Source organism: Chironomus tepperi, unplaced genomic scaffold (genome assembly GCF_022539635.2).
Source record: "Chironomus tepperi strain 1889 unplaced genomic scaffold, CSIRO-AGI_Ctep_v1 contig_174, whole genome shotgun sequence".
Taxonomy (NCBI): domain Eukaryota; kingdom Metazoa; phylum Arthropoda; class Insecta; order Diptera; family Chironomidae; genus Chironomus; species Chironomus tepperi.
This window is the reverse complement of record NW_027226296.1, coordinates 300,246-320,164: the sequence shown is the minus strand read 5'-3', so window position 1 is coordinate 320,164 and position 19,919 is coordinate 300,246. Positions and strand designations below refer to the sequence as shown.

At 32.9% G+C, this 19,919-nt stretch overlaps 1 protein-coding gene across 1 annotated transcript in view; it reads left to right on the top strand.

Moving 5' to 3' along the window:
• LOC139089072 (neural-cadherin-like) overlaps nt 1–19,919 on the top strand; it is an 89,716-nt gene that overhangs the window by 50,768 nt on the left and 19,029 nt on the right. The window contains exon 2 of the mRNA XM_070638501.1: nt 1,600–1,708. The gene's annotated coding sequence lies outside the window, so the exon portion shown is untranslated. The remainder of the gene's footprint in view (nt 1–1,599; nt 1,709–19,919) is intronic.

The following is a 19,919-nucleotide window of genomic DNA, read 5'->3' as shown; positions in this document are numbered from 1 at the left end:
TGTTTTAACTGATTTTAGTTTTCATTATTAAAAAATGATATGCACAATAATGTTTCTGAGTTTACATAAACACGTAAAAATTAATCATCGAGTGGACATTATCTTCCCATTAGTTAGTTAAAACGTATTTTCGTCTTCTTAGGGTTATTTAACTATTTTGCATTTATTAACCCATAAAAACATATGAAAAATAGTTCCAATAATGAAAAATTTATAGTTTTTTATATGCTTTCTCGCTATCGGGATCGGGATCGGGATTTCCCGGGAAATCCCGAAAATTTCAATCCCGATCCCAAAAATGAATCAAGACCGGGATTTCAAGAAAGCATAGTTTTTTATTTGGAAAACTTTAATTTTTTTAAGGTTTTTTACTTGATAGTACACAATTAAATTGATTTATTAAAAATTTTAGTAAACGGAAAAATATCAAAAATGCAAAATTTTAACAATTTTGTGACTTTAGACAGCAATTTGGTCTGAATTTCGGATACCGGTATGATACCGGTATACCGGTATTGAGATTTTTCAATACCGAAATACCGGTATTGAAAATTCGGTTCGGTATTGAAAACCCTACTAATTTGAAATTATGATATTGAATGTTTGAAATTGTGTTGTTTAAATGGAAAATGCAACAATTTTTTACTTTTTTTCTCATTTCAGATGCTGAGTGATTATTTGGATGTTTTTATGGAAATTTTTGAGTTTTTGTTGAATAAATTGGTTTGTAATTAGAACTCAGTGGATTGATTAAATGTATGTGGCTAAAGCTATTAACTGGTTGCTTAATAAGAAGTCTAAAATCAGACGGAGTCCCCAAAAAAGCGTTTGAAATACTAATATGTTCCTTAATTTGGCCAAGCTACAGTCAAAATGGTCAGGAACCCAATTTTCGGACATTTCTTTCCGAGTATGTTTAGTTCTAAGTTCTACAAGGCGTCTAAGTATATAAGGCGTCAAAATAGTGTCATCAAGCTGACATGACTCTGGATTCAAGTCATATACGGTCTAACGCTTTTGTCATGCTTGTCTAGAGACATTTTTGTCCATCTTTTTCTATATCGTGTGCCTTACAGATTCTTACGTTGGTTATCATCAGGAAATCTTCAAATTTACTTTAAATTCATACTTTTTGGATAATTTTACAAAATATGAATCTAATTTCTAGAAGAATTCAGTTATTAAATCAATTCCCCACATCTGCATCCATAAGACCTTCTTACCCACGCACTACAATCCTCTCAATTATCTCCAAAACACTACATAATTCTGTATTTAATGCGATTGCGTAAGAATTTATTACAAAAAAAAAATCTCACTTTTTTCTCAATCTATTCAATACTTTATTAATGACCGGTCATTTGCTTCATAGGAGCCTAATATCTCTCCAGAAATTCAATTTATCATCGAATAAAAATCTCTTCGCATGCCAGTGAGAAAAAAAAGATGAAAGATGCGTGGATGTAACTTTTTATTTCTAATCGATATCATGTTGCTTACCAAATTGAATTTAGATATTAAGACTGTGAGCAAAATGCACAGAATCGTTTGATCTATGACTGGAAATCTAACAAATTTTACTTTTTTTTCTCATTTCAGATATTTTAAAAAATAATAAAATTGGATTTGGACATAAAAGAAATATTTGGATTATAAATAAATTTTAGGATTATGTTGCTTATGTCAGAGCTGCTTAATTCCTTAGCAGGTTTGTAAAAAATTTAAAATTATAATTTTTCGACCAGTTAATATCTCAATAATTCATAATTTGCATATTTGCTAAATAATTCTCACATTATTCCGTCCATAAATCTCATTCTCACTTCCAACACACACATCTCTTTCTTTTTCCACGAATTTAATCATCATTTTCGGTAATTTTGTTGAATCATCGATTGAGATTGTTATGAATTATGACTTAAGGGCCATTAAGCACGAACAGTATCTCTTGTTTATATTCTGTGCTCGTTTTGTTGTCGTAAATATCGAACAAAATAACAAAAAAATTTCACTCAAAGTGACAAATTTTTTTTGTGCTGATTATCGCTTCCTTCTGCTTGTTATTTGCGATCAAAATGAATTATGTATTGTTTAAGAGGATGAAATTCTTTTTGATATTATTAGCAATAAAATTGATGTGAGAAGAGAATTAAGGTTGGAAGGTTCGAGGGCTTGTTTGGAGTTGTAAAAATTTGATGGAGTTAGTGTAAAGTTTAGCTGATCTACCGGATTTTTGAAGGTATTTCTTTAAAATTTCATTATTTTTTTGGAGCTGAAATGAAGCAACACTAACAAAAAAAGTGAGCAAATTCTAAGAAGAAGTAAGACAATCTCATGAGATTCTCTCAAGCTTCAACAGCCAAGTGCCTTTTTTATTGTTTATTTTTCTCATAACACGATAAATTTAATCTCTTAAAGCATTTCCTTCGCATCATCTTTAACATGTCAGTATAAAATTTCATACTCGAGCTTGCATAATACTTGAAAACTTGAAGCACTTTAAGAGTGAGAGGCAAATGAGAACGACATTTTGTATGTGCTGAATGACCCAGTGAATATGCATTTATGGATGGGGGAACTATCAATTTACAAGACACAGAATTCTCTCTTTTTTTTTCGTACTTAAGTACATAAAGATCGTGCACTTAAAGCATTAAAATCTTGCTTACAATCGTGTTTCTGTTGTGCACTTTTTTTATTCTTCTTGCTGTACATTTTACTGTCCGTGATGATGTTGTGAGGTCAAATTGTTAACAGGAATATAATTCAAAGCGTCAACAAAGTTGTAAAATTGCTGTTAAGAGTGAATTACTGCGAATGAATAGATGCTTGAAGTCTTTTGTCGGATCAGCAATAAAAAGTAGAAGAGATATTGATAGTTATTGGTTTTTATTCTACTATAAGATACAATGTAACTACTTGGAAGTAAGATGCTGATGAAGACAAGATGAAGATGAATGATTTAAATGGATTTTAAACACTTTTAAGGCACTTGGGATGTTGAGTTTGTTGTATTAATGAAGAATATACTATTTAGATGCTCTTTATTAGGTTTCATGACTTTATCCAACTTTTAAAATTAGCTATAACTCAACTCCAAGCAGTTAAATTCACTTGATCTCTAACAGACAAAGAGGATGCTCATCGAGGAGACTTAAATTGGTAACATCAGTCACGCAGCGTTTAACAAACTATAAAGTACAGCTTAAAACTGCAGGAATGTTCAAATAAAATGCAGAAAATGCAGGGCAGTGATTCTTGGGCAAATCCTAGTTAGAAGAAGTCACTTACTGGAAATTAACTTGCCATTAACCAGTTATAACACAGTTTTGTCCACTCAGGCACTGAGTTTATCCACTTACGAGCTTTCCCGGAAGACACAAAATGTAGAAAAGCCGAAAATCCGATGCCAAGTCCAGTTGACTTTAGCCTGAGGCAAGACTTCATCGAATCTTGCCAGGAATCAGAGACATGCTGATCTGGAGCCGGATTTTCAGGCATTTCTATATAAATTTATACTTAATATGGAGTAATATCCACTAAAAATCATTTAATATTATCAAAACGATATAAAAACCATAAACAATATCACAACTAGCTCCAAACAGCTTCAAATTACAATAATCTTCAATTGTATCCCAAGAAAAACTCAAATACTGTAAAGTATTAAAAGATAAAGCACTTGAACTACTTACTAGTTCGGATAGATTGCCTATTAATTCCATAATTCATATTGATGACCTAAATTTCCAAGAAAAGCAATTTTATTTCAAGTAAATTCGTAAATTTTCTCTAATCGTCTTTTAACAGCTCATATTAAATTCATATCCATCATGCTGAAAATTTACTAAACCTGATACTTGATATTTAAATGCAATTTTTTTACTTTAGCATGAATGTGAGAAGGCATTAAAGCAGGAAAGAAAAGTTTAATGGTATCAAATATCCCACAAGCTATCTACACTAATGTAGACGGAGGTCATGTGCGTTATGACTTAATTGCTTTCAATTTTCTCAAGCATGAAAATGCCAGAAGGGACGTTAACACATCCAACAAAACTTAAACTCATATTTAATCTCCGAAAATTGAGTTATAATGAACGCAATTTAATTCATTTTGTATCTGTGTCTTATCTAAACAAGCTTGAACTCCCGCACTCGTAAATCTATCAATTAAACAACCACTTCCCACACTTTGTAGTGATATTCATTACATCAGCAGATTTAACAAACAAGGGGAAATTGTAGCCAAAATATTTAAATTGTCAGTTGAACAGCAGTGATTTCTGTTAAACATATTCAACCCCTTTAGGCTTGCTGTTTATTCAATTAAATTTTACAATTTCTGTTTATTTTATGTTGTGGGCACCCCTTTCGGTTCCGTTCCGATAAGTCGACTGCTGATGAAAGATTTTAAAATGCAAATATTGGTGCCATATTATAAATAGGAAGAAATAGACAGGATAAAAGCCATTAATGTTTTTATGACATTGCTAATATTCATGGATGTGCTGCATAAATTTCCCTTTTTTATGATTTTTCCGTTCAGAATTGTTATTTTAAAACGCATTTAAAAATATATTCTTAAATGACTTCTCATGAGGCGCAATTGAAGGGATAATTTTAGTACAATCATTTTTTATGACTGTGCTACACATATGTTCTATTCAGACAGAAAAGAGGAGGAGATTTTTTGTGAAATTATGGTAATATTTTCGAGAAATTAGCTGTTTAAAATTCTATTTTTGTGGATGGGTGATGACAAAAAATATGGAAATTGTAAAATGCAAATTCAAAAGTGTGGCAGTTTGGAAAGATTTTTTTTAATTATTTTGTGGGATTTTAGGGACATTTCGATTTTAGGGAGTAAATTTGTAGATTGATAAATTTGGAATTTATTATTTAAATCCATATGTAAAATACTAAGGTTCGTCCAAGAAGCCAGCATTTTTTACATTTTAGGTGCAGAGTCTGCAGGTCTTGCTCGGCCAAAGAATTTTAGATTCTCAGGCATGCTTAGAGTTTGTCCAAGTCTGCTAGCCAGCGTTTTTTGTATACTTACATTCTTCGCTGACCGTACAGATCAAGTGTGATTCATGGCCTTCCTCAGTCGGCTCCTGAAGCTGGCTCTATCGCTGGCTAACGCTTGGCAATTACCAGTTTCAATTGTGACACTATGTCTATCGACAGCTTCTTTTCATGCGTTTTTGTATGTAAATCTCAATTTAATGTCATTCTATAATTCAAAACAGTCAACTTATAGCTACAAAAATCAAAAATTAACGAAAACTAGAATTTATGGGATGTCATACTCGATTCCTTAAAAGTAGAATTGCTTCTTAGAACTGGATGTTTCATATTATAGTCTAAATTTGCTTTAAAATTCATTTCAATTGAGACTTGAGTCATAAATTAGGAATTGAGTCAGAAAATTGGGATTTGGAGCATTTGTGTCGTAAAATTACTTCAGCTAGCAGCTAGAAAGGTTTCTCTTGACTAATTGTATGCCTATTTTTAAAGGCATTGTACCTGACACAATTCCCCACAAATGCAAAATTGTAATTCATTTTTTCAATAATTAAAATTACTTCATTAATAAAATTAAAATTAAATTAAATAAGGTGTGATACAGACATTGATTACCACAGCTCTACCCTCTTGAGCATTACTCAATTTGCTCATTTATTCATTAATTAACATAAAAAGGGGATAATGAAAAAATATTAATCCATTCTTTTTACATTTTCATTTTATTGTCGAGATTAAATTATTAAAAAACCTCAAAAAAATGAATGAATTGCATGCAGTACATCCCACATCCAATAAATTCACACATAATTTTTTTTTTTTCTCACACAATACAATAATTTTTTATTGCCAATATTCATGCTTATTATCTCAGTCATCCCCTCGTCGGCCATTCCTATTAATAAAAAAAAGAGTCCTTCCAATAAAAAAATTTGTCTCATCTGCAGATCTTCATCCACAGACACATGAATTAATTGCATTAATAATGGAAATGCAAGAATGCGGGTATGCAGGTTGAATGTTGTTAAATGGGTACGGCACGTGTATTGAAGTAACGCAAAGGCAATAAATTCATCGGCTCGTTAGTTAGACATGACACGTTGTGTGCAGGCAGCATCAATATATTTATTTTTAAAAATGCATGAATATTTCGCGTTATTATTTCATGTGCACTTCCAATTCATTATTGTTATGTCTGCATGACTATGTCTGCAGCACTTCCATTCCTTTTTGTACATCAAAATTTTTCACGTAAAATTCACATTTATTTCACAATATTGAAGCAGAAATGAATAATGAAATGCCGTACTTTACATTCTATGTCTCAGCAATTAGAGTAGCAAACTCATATTTCACTCAAAAAAATAATCCGCTTCTGGATTCTCCTTCCTTCTGCACTTGAAGATGAAAAGGCAAGAAGAATAATATACACAAAAAAATGAATGCATTTGCGAGCAACACTCGATAGCTCATCTGTTACAATCCTCAAAAAAAAAATTCAAAGCAGCTTCATATGTTTTGTACATCGTCATTACGATGATGGTGCATAAAAGGCACAACAACAACAAAAAAAAAATTATATGTGTGTATACAAATGCATTGAAATATGGAAACAGGAGAAGAAGAAAGAAGGAAAAAAAAATGTTTTAATTGAAAACTAGGGGAGAGATTTATGCTGTATATGTGCTGTATGTCTGCTACGTATTTTAATGTTTCTTTCGTTTATGCCTCTTGCCCTTTTTTTAGAATTGCTGTGTATAATGAAATGTTGCTATTGAAAGATTGAAAAAAAAATGGAAAAGGAATGAACAGAAATTGTAAAGTGAAAAATAATAATAGTAAAGTCATGGATGTGGATGTGTATGAATTGAGGGAATTTTGCAGGATATTTTTAATTGATACCTAGTTTTTGATGTCAATTCTGTTTTGAGATTTTAATTGGTTTTTGAATGTAGGATTGAAGTTGTTGGTGATTATGTTGGGATTTATTCAAGCAGTAAGGAAATGAACAATGGTTTAGCATTTGCAAGTTAGAGTCACACCGACTTGGGATCGGATTATTGATCGATTATCCGATTTTTGTCAGTCAATCTTGGCTTTGAATCCTAAATAGCACAAATCGATTGACTTGCTCTGAATCAAGAATAGTACAAATTGGATAATCAATGAAAAATCCAGTCACAGATCAACATGACTCTAACTTGGTCCGAGATTCGATTTAAATCCATAAATCGAGGATGATGGAGACTTTAGACAAAATGGACATGTTTCTTGAATCTAGTTACGATATTAGTACTTGAAACCTACAGTTCCTATGAGACAAAATAGTAGATTTGGACCTTAAGTCCTTAAGTTCCTACAATTGTGTAGAATTGAAGGCATTAAGCAGAATTGGGCAAAATAGTAGACTTTACAAACCCGAGTGGCATAATACGGTGAAAATGAATCAAAATGCGACTTAACGATCCCGTCAGGGTAACTGCTGGTCATAATGTTAATACGGTGATGCAGCTGCTCCCTACCAAACACGGTGTGCTGTCGATCCAACTCTGCCGCCAAACACAATCAATCCTTTTAAATCCACTAAAACTGTAATTCGACCCTCAAATCCACACAAAATTCTAAAAAAATCAATAAAACAAACTTTAATCCCAGCATAAATCCAAAAAATAAACATATGAGCAATTCCAATAAATATTTCAGTACCATAAAAATCCAGAATGTTTTAATGCCAGTTTAATTAAATCTTATCAAATAAAATTTGATATAATTTCCCTTTTTTCAAAAAAAAAATCCTGTGAATTGAATAGCATGAAGCACGAACAACATAAACATGTCTCTCGCTTTTATGTTGCAAAAAAAAATATATAAAGAGTAACTATGTAGAACTAAATTTAATATAAAGCACATTTAAGGGAGTGAAAATTGGAAAGTTGATTTCCCTTTAGCAAGGAATTGTGTAGTGCACACATACACAAATTGAGTGAGACATGTACAATTTATTCAACTTTTAGACAGGGGTGTAGTCAGGGGTTTTTGAGGGGATAGACATGAATAGCACATATTAGTTAATCAATTCAAAATCCGGAACTAGATCAGCATGACCATGTCTATGGACGAAATGGACGAAATATACCTTAGCAAGCCAAACCTTGCTTGACTATTGCATGACAGACCTTGGTTGACTGTGGCATGATTGACCTTGCTTGACTCTGGAATGGTAACATCCAGCACCGATTCTTGCAACATTGAAGAATTTGATCTAAAATCGTCTAAAAAGCAGGAAGGGGAAGGTGCTGGGTTGAGTTCATCCCTGAATATCCCCCTGACTTCTCCAGCACATACACAAAAAAATCAGGGAGGTAATGAAGGCTACGAGGAAATGAAATTTATTTAATTCCTTTTTTTTCATACTCTTGCATAAATTTAGAGACAGGCAGTAACCACGAGCAGTCATCGAGAGTACAACAACAACAAATTCTAGTGAAAGTCGGGGTAAAATTTTCTCTCTATTTTATGGTGTCATTAAGTGCTTAAAATATCAAATTCACAGGACCAGAATTTTCTAGACTGATGGCTGAGGGGTTGAAATATTAAAATTAGACATACGGAAGGGGATTAACACATACTTATACATAATATTTAAATGTGCACTTGATAATGAAAACGGAATAAAGTTTTTGGGTATAAAAAAGTTCTCGTGCATTATCGAGTGAGTATGACATTGAAAGGAATAAGAAATAGCCATATACAGCATAAATCAAATATTAAGAGGAAATTGTTTCCAGTCTAGTCGTTTCGATTTTTCTCTCACTCAAAAAAATTTACAGTTTTTTGTTCCTTTATCTCATCTCTCTTTTTGTGTTTCATTCCGGCTTATTCAGATCAATTGATGAGTTTTTAAATCGATGCACATATTGAATAAAGGGAGCACAAGCAGGGAACAACCCCTCGACCTAATCTGTTTGCAAACAATTTACCATTTCCAATTATCCGAAAAAAATTTCTTTTTTTTTGCGATTCAGAATGAAAAGGTTCCAGGGATGTGCAACCTTTTGTTTTATGGCACATCATTTTTTTAAGCCTCGACTGATTCAAAGCATTTCCAAGAAATTCCAGTGCTGCTGCACACTAGCTTGAGTATGACTCTGGGTTAGTGTGCCGCGACCCACAGGTTGCCCACCACTGCCTTACATAATAAAGATTAATTTTCATACATTTTACTTTGTCCTCGTGTACGACCGACTAAATTAGGAACTTTATGAACGTTCATAAAAGTTATTCTTATTAGTTATTTTTTCTCATATGACTGCATGTGAGACTGCAGTCGATAGGGTACACAATGATAATTGAGGCAGGAATACGTGAACAACAAAAAAATTGATTTTTATAGCTTAAACGTACGTACGCCACCAGTAGTTATTATGTCAAAAATGAAAACGAGAGAAATATCTACAGGATTAATCTTATTTTTATTATAGTTCCAATATTCATATATATAGAATGGAAATGGTAGAAAGGAGAAGATGCAACAACAGCTGCATTCAATATTAGTTATGAATTTATGGATATAGAAATGCGATAACAATAACAATAGTCATAATATTAATCCGCTCTCATTTTTTTTCGTGCTCGAAATTCAGTTCCAACATATCGAGTGGGTTTGGATCCATAAATGTGTGAAACGGTAATGTTCAGTCTGCCATGAGAATTTGTTGCTGTTGAAGACGAAAATTGATGAATTAGAATTTTATGCTCTACTTGATCCAGACTTCTTATTCATGATTAAATTTATTTAAATTGAAATTTTTTTAATCCTTCGTGTTTATTTTTGGATGTCTGGAGGGTTATTTGGTTGCGTATTTACTTACTATATTCATGTTTATGACATGAATGAGTAAGTTTTAGCTGAGAAGTTGTTAGTCATAGCCGTCAAAATTTGACATTTGAAATGTTTGTTGAATTTTTAGATTTTTTTTTGTGTATTTTTTCGAGGGTCGGGAATAAATTGTGAATTTATTTCGGCTTGGAACTGCTAAGTAGGGTTGGAGTTGCTTAGAATTATGGAAAATTAAGCAGCTTACGTTAAATTATATCCGGATAGGAAATAAATGTAGTTAAACTTGATGAAATCTAGTTCATACGTGACTCTACCAGCCTGAGAGCACTATTTTTGCATTTTTTAGCCTTGTAGCTTTCTGACAGTGTTCAATAGACTGTCAATTGAATGTTGTAATTAAATTTAGAAGAAGATTGCTTGGCAGTCGTAGTAACTTGATAGTTCCGCCTGAAATACGTTACAAGGAACTTCAGATGTGTCATAAGACGAAGATTTCTTGAATTTGAGTATGTTTTTTGATGTTGAGACTATACGGGAAGACTCATTCTCGGTTTCGGCATCGAAAAACCCTTTAATTATACTGAAAAGACTTAATTCAGGATTTCTAAGGGTTCAAAATGTCTGATAAGGCGCATAAGAATTACATAAGACTTAGAAGACTCAATTGAGAAGTTCTAATGGTTCTGATATGACTCAAAAGAATCCTATTTGACTTAAGGGAGTCGTGAAAGGCTTCAAAGTAATTCAGAGAAGACAAAATAGAGTCTATTGAGGTTTGAAACTCACAAAGATATTCAAAATTGTCCAAAAATACTCAAAATTGTTCTTTCTACATAAATACAGCTACTTCCAACCCAAATTTAACACAAATTCCCCAAAACTTCAAAACCTGCATTTAAATTAAAGACTAAACTTCCAAAAAACACCAAACCCATTTCCCATTCCATCCAACTACATCCAAAATTCATACATAAACCATCCGAATCTCCCCAGGAACTCATAAAAACACCATCAAAATTTTATATCCTAAAATAAGACAATTCATCTATAAAAAATTTATGAGCAGATGCACCAAAATAAATTTACTCATATAAACATCAGTTCTTAAGCTCGATGAAAATTCCATTTATTTTCATCATTCCAACTACATTACCATCAAAAATAAAAGGTAATGTACTTGTTCTACTTCCAAGGAGTACAGCAGAGAGCTTCAACGATGGCAAAAACTTTATCATCATCTCATTTTCATTCTCTTCCGTCTTTCGAGCATCGAAGTAGATTTAGGTCAGGGTTGATTGAGTTCTCGAATTTCTTAGATTGGAAAATGTTCTGAATTATATCGAGGGTGGATGGAAGTAGAGTGAAATGATAGATTATTAAGTTTCCACAACATCTTTCATCCCTGACCTCGCCCTCATTTCTTTTCTATGTCCAGAATGCATTTACATCACTAGAAAATACATGTTTTGTATTATATTTAAATTGACAATGTCATAGCCGAGCAGCACAATGCAGGGGATCGAGTATTCGAGGTTAAATGGGTCGGAAGCAGTCGTCACCTCTAGCAGACCAATATCATGCTTTCAAGAGCTGAGTAAGCTCGAAGCAATGCTTACCAGGATGCTCATCTGGTATATTTAAGGAAGATCACGCTCATTGCCTGTTAGGACACAGCGACATCAGTGTATAAAATGCTTGATGGGCCCATCCTAATGAGCTAGAAGCACTGCGATTCTTAATCTGTTGTACCACACCATTTACAGTTTATAGTGGGATCAGAATCAGATTCTTGAGAGTAGCACGGCGTCTTTCAGTTGATTCGACTCTGGAGCAGTGCCCCACCGAACAATATGTGCTACTCGGGAAAGCTGTTCATTGTAGAATGTCACATTAATTGAATTAAATCAGAAATATTCCTCAACTTATGAGTAAATATTTTTCCCTCTTAAAATAAGACATGTGATTACTATAATTATACAGTAAATCGAATTAAGGGGTCATACAGTGACGATAATAGTAATTACGACTAACTGCAAGTTTCCTGTCACTTGACTCTAAAGAGAATTCAATTTAATTTTGAAATTTCTAGAAAGATGGGAGGTTCAATTGTTGCTAAAATTCTAGGCGGATGTGATTTTTTAAAGCTACTTCTGAAAATTGTAATTATTGATCAAAATTCAGTACTTCCAACAGGAAAAACTATTCAGCATTTATGAAAAATGAATGTCAATCAAAAGTCATCGACATAACATTTACGCTCAACAGCTTTTCATACTTCATTCAAACATTCTTCAAATTACAATTTCACATCGTCATGAATTGTAATCGTCGTTGACTTCAAAAGCTTCTCATTTATTCGCTGCATAAAATGCTATTTTTTTGTTTTCAATGTGTCGAGTGGAATTCACATTGTGAAGCCTTATGAATTACAAAGAGCATTGATTCAATGAGCTCAATTTAATGCATTATTTGCACCATGCTGGTTTATTTTAATATTTTTTTTTGTGTGTGATGTTTTTGAGGAGATTTTGTCAGAATTTCTTTGGGTTTCATTCAACAATTTGAGGCACAAACTGGAAACTGATTCAAATTTTGTATGGATTTAAGACGATTTAAGTTGATTTTTCCATTTTAAATCCGATTCGACTTCGAGCTCTGAGAAGATTACAATAGAATAGAATATAATGTTGGGTTTGCTTAAAGCAACGGCACTGCGATCGATAATTTATTGTACTATCCTAAATTCTCTATAAAATACCTATGTCCTTGATAAAACCAACGATGTCCAAATGAGGAGATTAAGTAGGCATTTAATTGGTTACAGGAACCAAACACCCGTCTTTTTCATGAGTATACTCCCCTGACTAGCTATAACAGTCAAGAACTGCAATTGTTCACTTACTTTCCTGGTCTTACAGATCAATTATGATCCATAGCCTCAGTCAGTTACCGCCTGAAACTGGATCTATCAATTTGCGGGCTCTATATCAATTTGAAATTGCAAGTCAGTTAGCAATAATCAAGTTTAGAATCAAGAATTCAAAATTAAGCGAATAAATACAAATTTAAATTTGCCAAAGCAATTCAGTAAGGCATAAAAAGCTCAGCATGGCATAAAAAGGAGGTTAAAGGTCTTTAGCTGACAATGAGCATTCCTTTATGACACAGAAAGGCCTAAATAGTTTCAAAATTGCTTTCTTTATCTGTTAAGGCAATATACCAACACGAGTCTGACCTGATACCGAATTTCACCGAACTATCCAGACTTACTTTAACCCACCTAAAGTGTCCATCGATGGCCATTGAGTTAGATTCCCTCCTGTATCGTCCATCAATGACCATCAAACAGATTTCTCACAACAAAATCCCACAAAGGAAATCATGATTTTGTAAAACTACATTTCAATCGAAATTACTAAGTGCATTTATGAGCTGTATACAGCAATACACTCACATGAAAGCTGAAATTGGATTTCTTTTTTTCTTATTTCATTTTGACAACTTGTAATAATGTTGCATCAATAGAAATTCTCCATTCAATTTAATTCATATTGACTATTGTTGCTGTAAAAATGTATATTGCTGCCTCAGTCAGTCAGTGCTGCCCTTTTGCTCATTTGTGCTTGTAATTATTATACTCGTACATAGGAGAAAAATAAAGGCATAAACACCTTCCTTTGTGTCATTATTGAATGCCATTACTCACATTCAATTGAAGTGTGATGTAAAGGAACATCTAAATAGCCGCACACTAATGTTACCTAATTAAGTTGAACATTTATTGAACAAGACATAATATGTGTGAGAGCAACAAAAAAAAATTGTTTACGTACGGCAATCCAGGTAGCAAAAATTTATTTATTCTTTTTCTTTTTGTTTGGATCTTCTCTAATGATGTGCTGGGTTATTGACCTTAAAATATGTTTTATTATGTGCCTTATGGATGTTATAATGTACATGCGTATTTTTAGCCAACGAAGAAAGCATAAAAAAAATTTTAATAAACGAGAAAATAAGAAATTTTTTTGTGCGATTATCCTTACTGCATTTCTTTCTGCTGCTGCTGCATGCTTGTTCAATTATTCATGACAATGAAATATTTTCATGATTTTGAGGGAGTTAGAGTGAAAATTGAATGGATCCGTGGATTTGATGAGGATTTTGTGGGATTTCGATGAATCAGGGGCTTATTCAGGAGGAGTAAAGTTAGGGGATAAACCCACAAACCCTACTTTTTGGAGTGTATTTAAAGAAATTGATCATAAAGGAGTATTTCACTAGGTATTTGACATTTCGAAGCACTTGCGAGCATCTAGTCGACTATAACTAGATGAAGGCAATTTAATGTCCGATTCATGACTAGTTCTAACGTATTTTTGTCCAGTCGGCTATTGTGTCATCTCAAGGAGATCCCCCAAATAGCTCACGAGGCAGAAATAGTCTTAAATCCCATCCCAAGCCACCTAGATTCTATCAAGAGGACAACTTGACATAAAATCTAGTTAATAACTAGAACTACGGTCGACTAATGACATGTTTTCTAGAATATTCCATAAAATATGTCAAATTATCATCTGGACATTATGTCAAGTTGTTCTTTCGGTTCTGGCATGAACCAATGGATCACATTAGATCCAAACAACCAGCGAAGTTAGAGGCTGATCCAAAATTCTATATATTACACTTACTGATTAAGAGCATACTCACCTTGAATATGCTAGATAACCATGCATGCGTTTCCTCAGTTTTATCAGCTCTTGAGAGCACGTTCTTTGCATGCTAGAGTCAACCAATCTTAAAATTTCAAAATATCTCACAATCCTCCCAACATTCCAGATCCATTCAATTTCAACCACAAAACACCCATCGAAAAAGAAATTCCAATTCCAAAACCACAATATATCTATCCTCAGCACTACAATTTTAACAACCTTCAGACATTCAATACCAACTTTCCAGACAATTTTTTTTTTAAACAGCTACTGCTTCTTCTTTACTTTATCATCAATTTCTCTTCCCTATTGTAATCATTTCAAGAATCATCAACACTAATGGTATACAATATAGCCAAGAGAACAGTTCCATCTATGGAATGTCTATAGCATCTTAATGATATCGTTTTCAGCTACAGTGATATTCATTGTTAATATCAGTATGTGCTATATTTGGCTTACAATAATTGTAGTACATCCAATTCCCATACGAATAAGAATAGTTGAATTTTCGGAGTAAAAAAGGGCAAGAGCAACTGCCCATTTTTTGCCTTTTTCTGATTATTCTTCTTATTTATGCTATTTTTTTCATGTTTCTCGTTGGTGTCGATGAGAAAAAGGCACAATAGAAAGCTGTAGATGCTTAATGAAATTTTATTAAAATTCTTCCATTCACAGTCGACAGATCCATTGTTTTTGTGTTCTTGTGAAGTCTCAGTTTTGCCCACAAAATGCGATAAAAAATGTTAAGCAGCAATAAAAAATTTGTGTGGTAGCAAAGGTGTCGTTAAAACAATGTATTCAAGCATTTTTCCTTTCATATCGCGCACCATTAATCGCCTACCAAATCTCATGAGTATTTCTGGCCAAAACAGCACTCATTGATGAGATTTGTTACGAACATAGTGGCTAATGATGATGACTATAAGCATTTAGTTTTTGACATTCTAAGGTGTTAACAACTTTTAACATGCTGATGAGAAATTTTTGTTATTGTCTAGAACTATAGTTGATGAAAAATTTATTATGAATATTAGGTGGAAGCTAGAATGGACGATAAATTATGACTGGGTAATGAATAAAGGTGTAAAGTGTCTTCTTCTGGTTTTAAGAAGAAACAATATGAAGATTAATTTTGCAAGAATGTTGGGTTTTTTATGGATATGGGTTTGATGGGTGTGGTAAGGCCTGTAACCAGATTTTGAAGTCCACTCGGATTTTGGATGGAAAAGTGGACTCTAATCAACTCAAGTCGATTCGACTCTTTACAAAATTCGAGTCAAATTCGAGTCAAAATCCATAAATGAACAATTCATTGGTCTGAATGATAATCATATCCGTAAAGCACAAGTCAGATAAAAGGTCGAAAATCTAGTTATAGGCGGAATTGACTCTGAGTTGCCGGATTCGGTTTAAATCTTCGGTTTGGGATCAATTGACCATTTTGTAGGTCAATTAGTGAAGGTTCCTAGACCAATGTGCAAAAACCCAAATTTACAGCTTATTGTATATTCCAAATTCTTCATTTGACAGCATTACTGCCTTTAGTCTACAAAAAAGGAAGCTGAGAGTCAAGTTTGCAGTTTATAATTCTAAGGGTGAAGAACATGATGTCAAGAACATAAATGCACTAGTTGAGCACACTCGAGAACGGGACCTTCAGCTTGTTCTACTCTGTAGAGCACGCTTGTTGCCTGCTAGGCTAGGATATGCCTCGAAATTTACCTAATTTTCCATTTAATATCTATAAAACCAATCAAAATCTCATCCACAACTCAAAGTCCTCTCTACAATGAGCAAAATACTCTCAAATCCTCAACTTAAAGTCGTGACTACCTCTCGTCCATCCAACATCAATAAATCCACAAAGAAGACCAAAAAACCATCAGAAATAAAGTCCATTATGTCATAATATAAGCTCCCCAATCAATCTATTATTATTGTTCAATAAATTAATCCAACAAAGTTACGTCCGTCCGACAATGAAACCAAAATATGAATCCATAGATTACATAGAATTTTCATCCAATTCGATGGGGTTTTTATTACATTCATCCATAGATTTTGAATGAAAGGATTTTTTTTTTATCTTGTTCTCATTCAAATGTGATACTCGAAAATCTAAATTGATTTCCTTCTTAAGCACATCTTTTCATTGAATTTCATCTTCTAGCTCATCATGAAGAGAATTTTTGTTTGTGTATTAATCAGGTAGTCAAGCATTAATATCCGTAAATATATTGAGTAGATGTTTATGTTATGAAATTTCATGCATGACACACTCAAGTTTTGGAAATAATATTCTTTGACATTAATACTTAAATTGTTTGTTTGTTGAGGAAATCTATTGGGAAGATGCTTGAGGATATCTTGAAGTTTTCTTTGGAATATGATTGTCTTGAGGATATTGTTGATGCTTACATTGAATACCAAGCTGCACAATGCGGCTATTGCATTTTTGAGCATAAAAATGGATCGAAATTAGCCATCAAAGAGCCATTAGGGCAACTTCTCGTCATACCGTCAATTTGGAGACACATCGACATAGCATCCTAGCGAACGTATTGTGCTGTTCATTATTTAAACCTAAGTACAGCATTATTATTCAATAAATAGAACTAAGTTGTGCTGTGATTGCATTTAAAGTTCAAAATCCAATCTAAATTTCAGTAATTTGTTAAATTTGAGACATCAGGTCCCTTTATGAATTGACTTAAGTCTAAAATTAGGGTAATAAGTCAACGACCGGATATAAAATAGCTCTGTTGACTTGTCTGCTAATTTAAACTTTTGTGTACTCGAGTTTAAGTTCCAATAAATTGAAGCTAGTGCTTAATGACAACATAAACCACTTGATATCCTTTCCAGCCATATCTAGCATTTCTAAAATATTTCTCTATCACTTAACAGCAACAATATCTCTCAAACAGCCCAACACCATTCAAAAACCCATCAAAAATCCCCCAATTTTCCCATCAAAACTCTCCAAAGCTTCTCAAAGCATCCCAAAATCCCATCAAAATTCTTCCATCTCATCAATTTGTGTGATAAACAATCAGTCCACAAAACAAAATACCTCCAAGGTGCCATTTGAACGTTCAAAAATGTTTCCCATTGGATTCCACAAAAAAGAGAATTTTTTTCATTTTTTTAATCCATGGATCACAGAATTACGTCCAAACAATTGAAAATTGCATTGTCATTGTGTAAACACACATATACAAAATATGCTCATGGATTAACTGATGCATGTACATATTTTTTTTTTGTGTATGTCTGGTTTTTTGTTGAATCATGCTTTATATGGACTATAGATATTTGCTTGGAATGAAAAGGTATCGGAGAAGTACACAATATTGTATTGCTATTTTCCAAAACATCATCGTTACCTGCCTTTTGTGGTTTTCACTTCCATCCCATAAATTTATTCTCTCTTTTCTTTCCTTTCAATACTTTTTTTTTGCCATGACTGCTGTCTTTCAGTTATTTACTCTTTTTTTCATCTCTATTTTGATACAGCTATCATCACCTTTTTATATGATGGCATTTGATGATTGCGATGATGAGTCTGTGAATAATTTTTTCTTTTTTTTTTTTTGTTGTGGATATGTGGTTGTCAGTGTTGTTTTATGGCTTTACAGAATGTGTGAATAACTAAATAGGATGTGTCGTTGGTATGCATGAAGCCTAAATCCAGACTAATCGTTCAGATACTGTAATTCTGAGTAATACAAGTCGGTTAATCGTTCTGTAATTCAGCACTAGTTCAGTGTGACTCTGGCATGTATTCGGACTTAAACCGGATCTTGCACCAAGTCAGAGTCACGACATAACTTTGATCGATTGACGATCCTTAGTCTTTTTGAGTGTCTTTACCTTCAGACTTGGGGGCTTGGCAGACAAGGTAGCTTTATCCTCAAAAGCACATTTCTTGGCATATAGATCGGTTCTTATCTGTTCATTTAAGAGTATACCACAAGAAAATAGAGACTTGACACTTTGTCAGATTTAAAGTAAGATTTTGGCTTCCTTTATTTTATTCAATCATTAGCATCACTTTACTCAAATTGACGCAATTTGCTGTAGTTTGCCATTAGTCTAAGCTGATATTCAGTTTAGGTATCCAAAAATAGACATCATTCAGCTAGGACAATAAATTAAATCACAATCCTCGATTTTCTGAACAAAAATGTCTTTCTTTGACTAGTTCTCTGACCCAAAAGACCAATTTATAACCAAAAACTGTAATATTTTATAAAGTTTACATTCCAGAACCCCAAATACCCTCGTATGGATCCAAGTCTAGTGTCTAGAACTTCAAAGAAATACAGTGGAACTCTCAGTATCTACCCAAGCCATCTCGTTTCCCAACACTGTTCTGCTTCTTCTGTTTTGTGCAATTTATCCTCCCATATTGTCATGACTACACACTCTCAATTCTTCATCCTTTTGTTTTCAGTGAGATGAAAAACAATAATCGATATTCTTCTTACTATGATTGTTGATATTTATTATGGGCTGATCGATTTGAAAATAAATTGAATTTTTTTTTGTTCTGTTCCTCTGTGGGGAGGGTACAAAAAGTTTCATTTTTGCGCAGGTTCTCGAGTTGCTTTAATTATAACTTTTCATGAGATATTTGAAGCAATTAAGAAGTTTTCTATTTTTGGATTAATATGGAAATGAAATTTGATTTGGGTAAAATGAGAAGTTTTTGTGCTAAAGTTTTGAAAGATCAATTTTCATTCAGATTTGGATTTGTTAAGTTTCATGAGAGGCTTGTTGGATATTCGGGTATCAATTTTGATATTAATTAATGAGTTTATCAAGAAAAATTGATAATTTATCATTTTAGACAGGAAATAAAATTCTAAATTCAAGCCACACATCCAGCAATAATTCACACAAGACACTTCAATCCACACAATTAAATAAATACCTATTATATCCAGCAATTTGTTAAAAATTCATAAAAAATAGACCCGAATTTCTATAAATTAAATTAAATCCAAAAAAAAATCCACATGAGTGAGTTCTTTAATGTCTTTTTAGTCAAATTCAATAGGTTATTATTCATTCTTGTTATGGGCCAAAATAATGAAAAGGAAAAAGAGAATTAAAGAAGATGAAAGAAACACACAAAAAAATGGCAACGAATAAAATTAACAAGAACCAATAAAGCGTTAATAATTTGTTTATTTCGATTACTTTTTTTTTTTTGCTTCTCCTTTTCACCTCAAAAATATTATTTGTGGCCATGATCCTTACTTGGATGCAGAGTTGTGATCTTGATGCTACTTATATATGAATGGGGTATTGAGTAGAGTTGGTTCAAAATT